The sequence below is a fragment of the Phocoena sinus genome, chromosome 7 (assembly GCF_008692025.1).
Source record: "Phocoena sinus isolate mPhoSin1 chromosome 7, mPhoSin1.pri, whole genome shotgun sequence".
In the NCBI taxonomy this organism is placed as follows: Eukaryota; Metazoa; Chordata; class Mammalia; order Artiodactyla; family Phocoenidae; genus Phocoena; species Phocoena sinus.
In genome coordinates this window covers 50595039-50606863 of record NC_045769.1, presented here as the reverse complement: position 1 = coordinate 50606863, position 11825 = coordinate 50595039, and the positions used below count along the sequence as shown (strand labels likewise).

At 39.6% G+C, this 11825-nt stretch overlaps 1 pseudogene; it reads right to left on the bottom strand.

The window, feature by feature from the left end:
- Positions 1–2074: 2074 nt before the first annotated feature.
- On the bottom strand, positions 2075–11498 carry LOC116756351 (annotated as a pseudogene).
- Between the last annotated feature and the right edge of the window lie 327 nt (positions 11499–11825).

Sequence of the window (11825 nt, the reverse complement as noted above, 5' to 3'; positions counted from 1 at the left end):
TTATTTGCTGGCAGACTAAAAAGAAACTGGAGTAATAAAATAAAAATCTCTCTCTGCTCTGAGAAGAAATGAGAGACCTTTAGCACTGAATATTTATCATTAGGGGCTAAGGTAGCCCATGTAAAATTTGAGAGAAGGCGTTATCAAAACTTTTTCATGTGCTGTTGATTATTAGGAGAAGGGCTTGCCTTGGCTGATCACATGCTGCGGGGATGATATTAAAACTATTCAACAACTTGTGCAATATGCTTACCAACAACTAGAGTAATGCCCACTGTAGACAACCACTGTGGTCCACTGATGCTTCCAGACTGAAAGTCAGTTCCTCATGGCTGGCCCAGTATGTTTTAGGGTGTGGTCTGGACCAAACATAGGCTCCACTCTAGGTGAGTGAGTATAAATTAAATGTTGGTTTCCTATCACTAAAAAGGTGAACATCACTTAACGTCATACCTATATTAAGACAACAGTATGTCCACCTGCTTACCAGTGTCTGAAAGTGCTTGAATATGTGATAATTTCTGAGATGATGCTTATGAGGCAACATAAAAGACAGTGGCTAGCACAGAGCCTGCTTAATATCACTTAATATCACTTGTTTTCATGCAATAAACAGGAGTGTAGGCAATATGCTCCATTTTGTCAATTAAATTATTTTGTTAGTTGGATTATTTTTGCCAAAATTTTGAACATGTAACAAGTCAAATCAAATGAAATCTACCATGAATTTGTACCTTCCTGTTCTTAAACTAGTAAACTTGAGAAGATGTCATTCTTATTTTGTATCAGTAAAAGAAGGGATATTTGTATATATAGTTTATTTGGGTTAATATAGTTTATTTGGATATAGTTCATTTGGGTTAATAATATTTCAAAAATAAAACTTAAAAAATTTTGAGGAATGGGAATAAGAAGCAGTTTCTCATGGAAAGGAGGAGGGACAGAAGAAAATAACAATAGACAACATCCATGAAACTAATGAACCTGAAAGATGGTAATTATTTTATTTTATTTTATTTTTTGCCATATTTCAAAGATGTTTATTAGCTCCATGTAGCTCTTGAAGATGGTAATTATTATGGAGAAAAAGTTTGAGTTCTCAAAAGTCAGAGTTTTGGAAAATGACATCTACAGAGTATCTGGGATTTATTCCTTGGAACCAATGATTCAACTTTTCAAATTCTCTGTTTTGAAGTCCATTAATGTCTCTCAGAAATATTCTTATAGGTTATTACGGACTGTTTTGGAGAGTTTCTCTCCTTTAAATTTCTTTCTCTTCACTTCCAAAATATTGGGCGCTTTTTAAACTCATTACACACTTGAGGTCACTGACCTATTTATTGCCCAAGAGCGGATGTGCTTTGGCCGCCACAGACACTGTTCACTCTGGGGACCTTGAGGGATCCAGAGGTATGACAAAGGCCCACAGGGGCCGATGTGGTGGGGGCAGTTCAGGGAGCATGTGTGGTTTACATCATCTGACTAAGAACGTACATTTCTTGTTATAAATAGAATGATGAGACATTTCATTTGTGTTGTAAATCACAGTCTCAGATGAGCTAGTTCAGATGTCACCTTTGTGAAGGCTTTATTTTTTCCTTGTTTAGGTTACTCCAATAATTTACACATACCATTTTAATGGTATTTTTTTCCATTTTACTCTATTCATATGTATCTTCTCCTCCACTGGGCTATAGTAAAAGGGCACAAGACATCTTTTAGTCATTTTTATATCTCCATATCTAGTATGGTACTTAGTATAATGGTACCTTATAACATTTTGTTGTTTCTTTTGTGTGTTTTGAATAATGAACATAAGCTTTGCAATAGATAGAGCTGTTTTTCATAGGCTCTCTTGCCCACTTAAACATTAATGATTGTGACCACCTACAGGGGTGGGATAGGGAGGGTGGGAGGGAGATGCAAGAGGGAGGAGATTTGGGGATATATGTGTACATAGAGCTGATTCACTTTGTTATAAAGCAGAAACTAACACAACAATGTAAAGCGATTATACTCCAATAAAGATGTTAAAAAAATACAAAACATTAATGAAACTTCACATTTCTTTTTTTTAAATGGTAATTCTTTGTATTGCTTTATTGTACAATTGCAATGCCCCCTTATCATCTTCTGGAATCTTCTTCCAAGTTGTGCTCACTTTAGACACGCTGGAAAAGTAAATGATTATAAAACAAACAATTAAAGCACCACAAAGAACCAAGATTATATTACAGAAACATTAACCGTGCAAAAAAGAAATTTCTATTAGCAGTGCTTCTCAAACCTGGCTCTGCATTAGAATTGCCTGAGGCATGAATTTAAGATTTAAGGATGGCCCATGCCTAGTCACTTGGGTTTAATTGATCTAAAATGGGGGCCAGGGCTCTGTATTATTTTTAAAAGCTCACCATTAAGTAATTCTAAGTGGATCCAGGCTTAAGAACCACTACACTTAGTACTTCATTTTTTCACAATATCCTCAAATATCAAATAAGAAGCCCCACTGTATATATGGCACCATCTTGGTTATTTATTAACATTAGACAAGTTTCAAAGAACTTGAGGACACACTGCTATTAGTAGAAATCAATTTAAAAAATCCATTTTGTTAACAAAAATGTTGTGATGTCGATTCTCTCTCAAGAAGCTGGCCAATAATAAAAATCAAAACTTACTTATGTCTGTTTTGCATCAGCTATATTTCATGGACCAGTGTAAAGTAACACAAAAAGTACCTCTAAAAAATTTTTCAGGGCTTCCCTGGACGCCTGCGCGTCCAGAGCCTGTGCTCCACAACGGGAGAGGCCACAACAGTTAGAGGCCCGCGTACCGCAAAAAAAAAAAAAAAATTTTCAAAGAGCCGAAAATGAACCCAGTTGAGTTGGAGGCAATCTAATTCAATAGATTAGATAATCATCTTAATTCTCAGTTACCACATCCTAACAGGTTTTCTTTGGTGGAATGAGAAAGGGGAGTCAGTATAAGGTTTCTAAGAGACAGTAATAATCAGACCCATTTGTGGGTTTCTGTATTATCACTGTCAAATTTACTGTCAAATTTGAAAATAGCCTAAAAAAAAGAAATTATTTTATACTTTCAAGTGTGACAAAAATCATAATGCCTATAGGACCTGTACACCAGACCTAGGCTGTTGTTTTATAGTTAAGACTAAAAGATGTAGCTTACCTATGAACAATTTCAGAACCAAAAGAACAAAGATCCCAATCTAACAGAAATAGTTTTCTAATAGCATACATATGAAATTTGAAATAACTGGATTAAATGCATACTCTAAAAATTATCTTTCTTTCCTCTTAGTGACACATAGGTAGTAAAATACCAGCAACCAGACAAAAGTCATCACCTCAATTAAACAATAGTGCAAGACTACCCTACTATGTCTTTGCACAGGCTCAGCGGCCATGGCTCACGGACCCAGTCGCTCCGCGGCATGTGGGATCTTCCCGGACCGGGGCACAAACCCGTGTCCCCTGCATCGGCAGGCGGACTCTCAACCACTGTGCCACCAGGGAAGCCCCCCTACTGTGTCTTTGCATGAGCTGGTGGTGCTGAGCCACTCAACACAAATTTTCATGGGTTACACTAATGAACTCAAAACAACAATACTTACTTGATTAAGTCCATATCACTGAGCTGTGTTAAAATATTTGCTAAGGGATGTCTGAGTCCCCTTCGAAAGAGTTCCCTGAGAACATCTACACACTTTAGGCCTGTTTTCCTGCCAATTATATTCCGTAGTCTAAAATTTCCACTGGATATAAATTCCCTCAGCTTCTCCCAATCTATTTTAGGATTTCGTTTACCATTTTTTTTTTAACGTTGAACAAACCACTTTTTCAGAATGAAGAGCTGGCAGCAAGTTTATCTGTGCTTTGCGTCCATAGCGGGCAAGATTGTGGACTGTCACTGAAATTTTCCACCAGGGAAGGCTACTGTCTTCATGCTCATTGAAGCCACTTTGTTGGGAAAATGAAGAGTAGCCACTGTCTTCATAAGGTACACTGGTCTCCAGTTCTTCTATGTCATTTGAACTGTTAAGTGTCGTACATGTTGATTTTCCTTATTATGCCAGGGTTTGCTTTCAGTTTCAAGTTCTACAATGCTGGGGCTCACAGTCGGTGACCCAAAACCTGGTAACCTTTCATAGTCTTTTTTTTTTCTTTCTAGATTAGCAACTTTATCTTTCTGTTTCTTTTTTTTTTATTGGAGTATAATTGCTTTACAATGGTGTGTTAGTTTCTGCTTTATAACAAAGTGAATGAGTTATACGTATACATATGTTCCCATATCTCCTCCCTCTTGAGTCTCCCTCTCTCCCACCTTCCCTATCACACCCCTCCAGGCGGTCACAAGGCACCGAGCTGATCTCCCTATGCTATGCGGCTGCTTCCCACTAGCTATCTACCTTACGTTTGGTAGTGTATATATGTCCATTCCTCTCTCTCGCTTTGTCACAGCTTACCCATCACCCTCCCCATATCCTCAAGTCCATTCTCTAGTAGGTCTGTGTCTTTATTCCTGTCTTACACCTAGGTTCTTCATGATAATTTTTTTCCTTAAATTCCATATATATGTGTTAGCATACGGTATTTGTCTTTCTCTTTCCGACTTACTCCACTCTCTATGACAGACTCTAGGTCTATTCACCTCATTACAAATAACTCAATTTCGTTTCTTTTTATGGCTGAGAAATATGCCATTGTATATATGTGGCACATCTTCTTTATCCATTCATCTGATGATGGACACTTAGGCTGTTTCCATCACCTGGCTATTGCAAATAGAGCTGCAATGAACATTTTGGTACATGACTCTTTGAATTATGGTTTTCTTAGGGTATATGCCCAGTAGTGGGATTGCTGGGTCATATGGTAGTTCTATTTGTAGTTTTTTAAGGAACCTCCATACTGTTCTCCACAGTGGCTTTATCAATTTACATTCGCACCAACAGTGCAAGAGTGTTCCCTTTTCTCCACACCCTCTCCAGCATTTATTGTTTCTAGATTTTTTGATGAAGACCATTCTGACTGGTGTGAGATGATATCTCATTGTAGTTTTGATTTGCATTTCTCTAATGATTAATGATGTTGAGCATTCTTTCATGTGTTTGTTGGCAGTCTGTATGACTTCTTTGGAGATTGTCTCTTTAGGTCTTCTGTCCATTTTTGGATTGGGTTGTTTGTTTTTTGTTATTGAGCTATATGAGCTGCTTATAAATTTTAGAGATCAATCCTTTGTCAGTTGCTTCATTTGCAAATATTTTCTCCCATGCTGAGGGCTGTCTTTTGGTCTTGTTTTTGGTTTCCTTTGCTGTGAAAAAAGCTTTGAAGTTTCATAGGTCCCATTTGTTTATTTTTGTTTTTATTTCCATTTCTCTAGGAGGTGGGTCAAAAAGGATCTTGGTGTGATTTATGTCATAGAGTGTTCTGCCTATGTTTTACTCTAAGAGTTTGATAGTTTCTGGCCTTACATTTAGGTCTTTAATCCATTTTCAGCTTATTTTTGTGTATGGTGTTAGGGAGTCATCTAATCTCATACTTTTACATGTACCTGTCCAGTTTTCCCAGCACCACTTATAGAAGAGGCTGTCCTTTCTCCACTGTACATTCCTGCCTCCTTTATCAAAGATAAGGTGACTGTATGTGTGTGGGTTTATCTCTGGGCTTTCTATCCTGTTCCATTGATCTTTCTGTTTTTGTGCCAGTACCATACTATCTTGATTACTGTAGCTTTGTAGTATAGTCTGATGTCCGGGAGCCTGATTCCTCCAGCTCCATTTTTCTTTCTCAAGATTGCTTTGGCTATTCAGGGTCTTTTGTGTTTCCATACAAATTGTGAATTTTTTTGTTCTAGTTCTGTGAAAAATGCCAGTGGTAGTTTGATAGGGATTGCATTGCAACTGTAGATTGCTTTGGGTAGTAGAGTCATGTTTGCAATGTTGATTCTTCCTATCCAAGAACATGGTATATCTCTCCATCTGTTTGTATCATCTTTAATTTCTTTCATCAGTGTCTTATAATTTTCTGCATACAGGTGTTTTGTCTTCTTAGGTAGATTTATTCCTAGATATTTTATTCTCTTTGTTGCAATGGTAAATGGGAGTGTTTTCTTGATTTTACTTTCAGATTTTTCATCATTACTGTATAGTAATGCAAGAGATTTCTGTGCATTAATTTTGTATCCTGCTACTTTACCAAATTCATTGATTAGCTCTAGTAGTTTTCTGGTAGCATCTTTAGGATTCTCTATGTATAGTATCATGTCATCTGCAAACAGTGACAGCTTTACTTCTTCTTTTCCGATTTGGATTCCTTTTATTTCCTTTTCTTCTCTGATTGCTGTGGCTAAAACTTCCAAAACTATGTTGAATAAGAGTGATGAGAGTGGGCAACCTTGTCTTGTTCTTGATCTTAGTGGAAATGCTTTCAGTTTTTCACCATTGAGGATGATGTTGGTTGTGGGTTTGTCATATATGGCCTTTATTATGTTTAGGAAAGTTCCCTCTATGCCTACTTTCTGCAGGGCTTTTATCATAAATTGGTGTTGAATTTTGTCGAAAGCTTTCTCTGCATCTATTGAGATGATCACATGGTTTTTCTCCTTCAATTTGTTAATATGGTTTATCACATTAATTGATTTGCGTATACTGAAGAATTCTTTCATTCCTGGAATAAACCCCACTTGATCATGGTGTATGATCGTTTTAATGTGCTGTTTGCTAGTATTTTGTTGAGGATTTTTGCATCTATGTTCATCAGTGATATTGGCGTGTAGTTTCCTTTCTTTGTTTCATCCTTGTCTGGGTTTGGTATCAGGGTGATGGTGGCCTCGTAGAATGAGTTTGGGAGTGTTCCTCCCTCTGCTATATTTTGGAAGAGTTTGAGAAGGTTAAGTGTTAGTTCTTCTATAATGTTTGATAGAATTCGCCTGTGAAGCCATCTGCTCCTGGGCTTTTGTTTGTTGGAAGATTTTTAATCATAGTTTCAATTTCAGTGCTTGTGAATGGTCTGTTCATAGTTTCTATTTCTTCCTGATTCAGTATTAGCAGGTTGTGCATTTCTAAGAATTTGTCCATTTCTTCCAGGTTGTCTATTTTATTGGCATAGAGTTGCTTGTAGTAATCTCTCATGATCTTTTGTATTTCTGCAGTGTCAGTTGTTCTCCTTTTTCATTTCTAATTCTATTGAGTCTTCTCCCTTTTTTTCTTGATGAGTCTGGCTAATGGTTTATCAATTTTGTTTATCTTCTCAAAGAACCAGCTTTTAGTTTTATTGATCTTTGCTATCGTTTCCTTCATTTCTTTTTCATTTATTTCTGATCTGATTTTTATGATTTCTTTCCTTCTGCCAACTTTGGGGTTCTGTTGTTCTTCTTTCTCTAATTGCTTTAGGTGCAAGGTTAGGTTGTTTATTCGAGGTGTTTCCTGTTTCTTAAGGTAGGATTGTATTGCTATAAACTTCCCGCTTAGAACTGCTTTTGCTGCATCCCATAGATTTTGGGTTGTTATGTCTCCATTTTCATTTGTTTCTAGGTATTTTTTATTTCCTCTTTGATTTCTTCAGTGATCACTTCGTTATTAAGTAGTGTATTGTTTAGCCTCCATTTGTTTGTATTTTTACAGATCTTTTCCTGTAATTGATATCTAGTCTCATAGCATTGTGGTCAGAGAAGATACTTGATACAATTTCAATTTTCTTAAATTTACCAAGGCTTGATTTGTGACCAAGATATGATCTATCCTGGAGAATGTTTCATGAGCACTTGAGAAAAATGTGTGTTCTGTTGTCTTTGGATGGAATGTCCTATAAATATCAATTAAGCCCATGTTGTTTAATGTATCATGTAAAACTTGTGCTTCCTTATTTATTTTCATTTTGGATGATCTGTCCATGGGTGAAAGTGGGGTGTTAAAGTCCCCTACTATGAATGTGTTACTTTAGATTTCCCCTTTTATGGCTGTTAGTATTTGCCTTATGTATTGAGGTGTTCCTATGTTGGGTGCATAAATATTTACAATTGTTATATCTTCTTCTTGGATAGATCCCTTGATCATTATGTAGTGTCCTTCTTTGTCCCTTTTAATAGTCTTTATTTTAAAGTCTATTTTGTCTGATATAAGAATTGCTACTCCAGCTGTCTTTTGGTTTCCATTTGCATGAAATATCTTTTTCCATCCCCTTACTTTCAGTCTGTATGTGTCTCTAGGTCTGAAGTGGGTCTCTTGTAGACAGCAAATATATGGGTCCTGTTTATGTATCCATTCAGCCAATCTGTGTCTTTTGGTGGGAGCATTTAGTCCATTTACATTTAAGGTAATTATTGATATGCATGTTCCTATTCCCATTTTCTTAATTGTTTTGGGTTCGTTATTGTAGGTCTTTTCCTTCTCTTGTGTTTCTTGCCTAGAGAAGTTCCTTTAGCATTTGTTGTAAAGCTGGTTTGGTGGTGCTGAACTCTCAGCTTTTGCTTGTCTGCAAAGGTTTTAATTTCTCCATCAAATCTGAATGAGATTCTTGCTGGGTAGAGTAATCTTGGTTGCAGGCTTTTCGCCTTCGTCACTTTAAATATGTCCTGCCAGTCCCTTCTGGCTTGCAGCGTTTCTGCTGAAAGATCAGCTGTTAACCTTATGGGGATGCCCTTGTGTGTTATTTGTTGTTTTTCCCTTGCTGCTTTTAATATGTTTTCTTTGTATTTAATTTTTGACAGTTTGATTAATATGTGTCTTGGCATATTCCTCCTTGGATTTTTCCTGTATGGGACTTTCTGTGCTTCCTGGAGTTGATTAACTATTTCCTTTCCCATATTAGGGAAGTTTTCAACTATAATCTCTTGAAATATTTTCTCAGTCCCTTTCTTTTTCTCTTATCTTCTGGAACCCCTATAATTCGAATGTTGGTGCGTTTCATGTTGTCCCAGAGGTCTCTCAGACTGTCCTCAGTTCTTTTTATTGTTTTTTCTTTATTCTGCTCTGCAGTAGTTATTTCCACTGCTTTATCTTCCAGGTCACTTACCCGTTCTTCTGCCTCAGTTATTCTGCTATTGATCCCATCTGGAGTATTTTTAAGTTCATTTATTGTGTTGTTCATCATTGTTTGTTTCATCTTTAGGTCTTCTAGGTCCTTGTTAAATGTTTCTTGCATTTTGTCTATTGTATTTCCAACATTTTGGATCATGTTTACTATTATTATTCTGAATTCTTTTTAAGGTAGACTGCCTATTTCCTCTTCATTTGTTAGGTCTGGTGGGTTTTTATCTTGCTCTTTCATCTGCTATGTGTTCTTCTGTCTTCTCATTTTGCTTATCTTACTGTGTTTGGGGTCTCCTTTTTGCAGGCTGCAGGTTCGTAGTTCCCGTTGTTTTTGGTGTCTGTCCCCAGTGGCTAAAGTTGGTTCAATGGGTTGTGTAGGCTTCCTGGTGGAGGGGACTAGTGCCTGTGTTCTGGTGGATGAGGCTGGATCTTGTCTTTCTGGTGGGCAGGTCCACATCTGGTGGTGTGTTTTGGGTGTCTGTGGACTTATTATGATTTTAGGCAGCCTCTCTGCTAATGGGTGGGGTTGTATTCCTGTCTTGCTAGTTGTTTCGCATAGGGTGTCCAGCACTGTAGCTTGCTGGTCGTTGAGTGAAGCTGGGTATTGGTGTTGAGATGGAGATATTCGCCATTTGATATCATGTGGAGCTGGGAGGTTTCTTGTGGACCAATGTCCTTAAGTTGGCTGTCCCACGTCAGAGGCACAGCACTGACTCCTGGGTGCAGCACCAAGATCCTTTCATTCACACAGCTCAGAATAAAAGGGAGAAAAAGTAGAAAGAAAGAATTAGTAGAAGAAAGAAAGAAAGAAGGGCGGGAGGGAGGGAAGGAGGAAGGCAGGAAGGAAGGAGGCAAGGAAGGAAAAAAGCAAGAAAGAAGATAAAGTAAAATAAAATAAAGTAAGATAAAATATAATAAAGTTATTAAAATAAAAAAATAATTATTAAGAAAAAAAAGAAAAAAAGAAAAAAACAACAACAAACGGACGGATAGAGCCGTAAGACAAATGGTGGAAACAAAGCTATACAGACAAAATCTCACACAGAAGCATACACATACACACTCACAAAAACAGGAAAAGGCAAAAAAATCATAAATCTTGCTCTCAAAGTCCACCTCCTCAATTTGGGATGATCCGTTGTCTATTCATGTATTCCACAGTTGCAGCGTACATAAAGTTGATTGTGGAGCTTTAATCCGCTGCTTCTGAGGCTGCTGGGAGAGATTTCCCTTTCTCTTCTTTGTTCTCACAGCTCCCAGGGGCTCAGCTTTGGATTTGGCCCTGCCTCTGTGTGTAGGTCACCGGAGGGCGTCTGTTCTTCGCCCAGACAGGACGGGGTTAAAGGAGCCGCTGATTCGGGGGCTCTGGCTCACTCAGGCCAGGGGGAGGGAGGAGCATGGAGTGCGGGGAGAGCCTGTGGCTGCAGAGGCCAGCGTGACGTTGCAACAGCCTGAGGCACACCGTGCGTTCTCCCAGGGGAGTTGTTCCTGGATCCCGGGACTCTGGCAGTGGCGGGCTGCACAGGCTTCCCGGAAGGGGAGTGTGGATAGTGACCTGTGCTTGCACACAGGCTTCTTGGTGGCGGCAGCAGCAGCCTTAGCATCTCATGCCCGTCTCTGGGGTCCGCGCTTTTAGCCGCGGCTCGCGCCCGTTTCTGGAGCTCCTTTAAGCAGCACTCTTAATCCCCTCTCCTCGCGCACCAGGAAACAAAGAGGCAAGAAAAAGTCTCTTGCCTCTTCGGCTGGTCCAGACTTTTCCCCGGACTCCCTCCCGGCTAGCCGTGACGCACTAACCTCCTGCAGGCTGTGTTCACGCCACCAATCCCAGTCCTCTCCTGGTGCTCCGAACGAAGGCCGAGCCTCAACTTGCAGCCCTGCCCGCCCCGGCAGGTGAGCAGACAGGCCTCTCAGGCTGGTGAGTACCGGTCGGCCCTGATCCTCTGTGCGGGAATCTCTCCGCTTTGCCCTCCACACCCCTTTTGCTGTGCTTTATTCCGCGGCTCCGAAGCTTTCCCCCTCCGCCACCCGCAGTCTCCGCGCGCGAAGGGGCTTCCTAGTGTGTGGAAACTTTAACTTCTTCACAGCTCCCTCCCACTGGTGCAGGTCCTGTCCCTATTCGTTGTCTCTGTTTTTTCTTTTGCCCTACCCAGGTACGTGGGGGGTTTCTTGCCTTTTGGGAGGTCTGAGGTCTTCTGTCAGCATTCAGTAGGTGTTCTCTAGGAGTTGTTACACGTGTAGATGTATTTCTGGTGTATCTGTGGGGAGGAAGGTGATCTCCGCGTCTTAATCTTCCGCCATCTTCCCGGAAGACCTTTTCATAGTCTTTAATGCAGTCTTTTTAAGAACCTTCCAAATATGAAGTAGTGTAGGAACCTTGTCTTCTGTCATCAGGCGTTACCGGTTTAATTCCAGAATGAACGTGGTAATAGTTAAAATCCCACTTCATTTTGACGCAGAAAGTGGGACTTTCTTCTTTATAACCATCTGAGGGGCGAGGGCGCCGTAGCTGCAGTGGCAGGAACCGGAGGGCGCCGTGGGGAGCAGCTGCAGGGGGGCCGGCTCACGCCAGGGCAAGTGGGGTCCGCCTCAGGTGAGGGAGCTGCACCCATGGCAGAGAAGCAGGCCGTCCACTTCTCAGAGCTCTCGAGACTACACATTTCTGATTATGATTGTTAGTTGGGTAATCAAAATATAACCATGTCATGTTCTAAGGTCAGTTCTTCCTATTTTTAATTGTATGCTTTCCTTAATTTGTGCTCATTTCTAAGTTTTT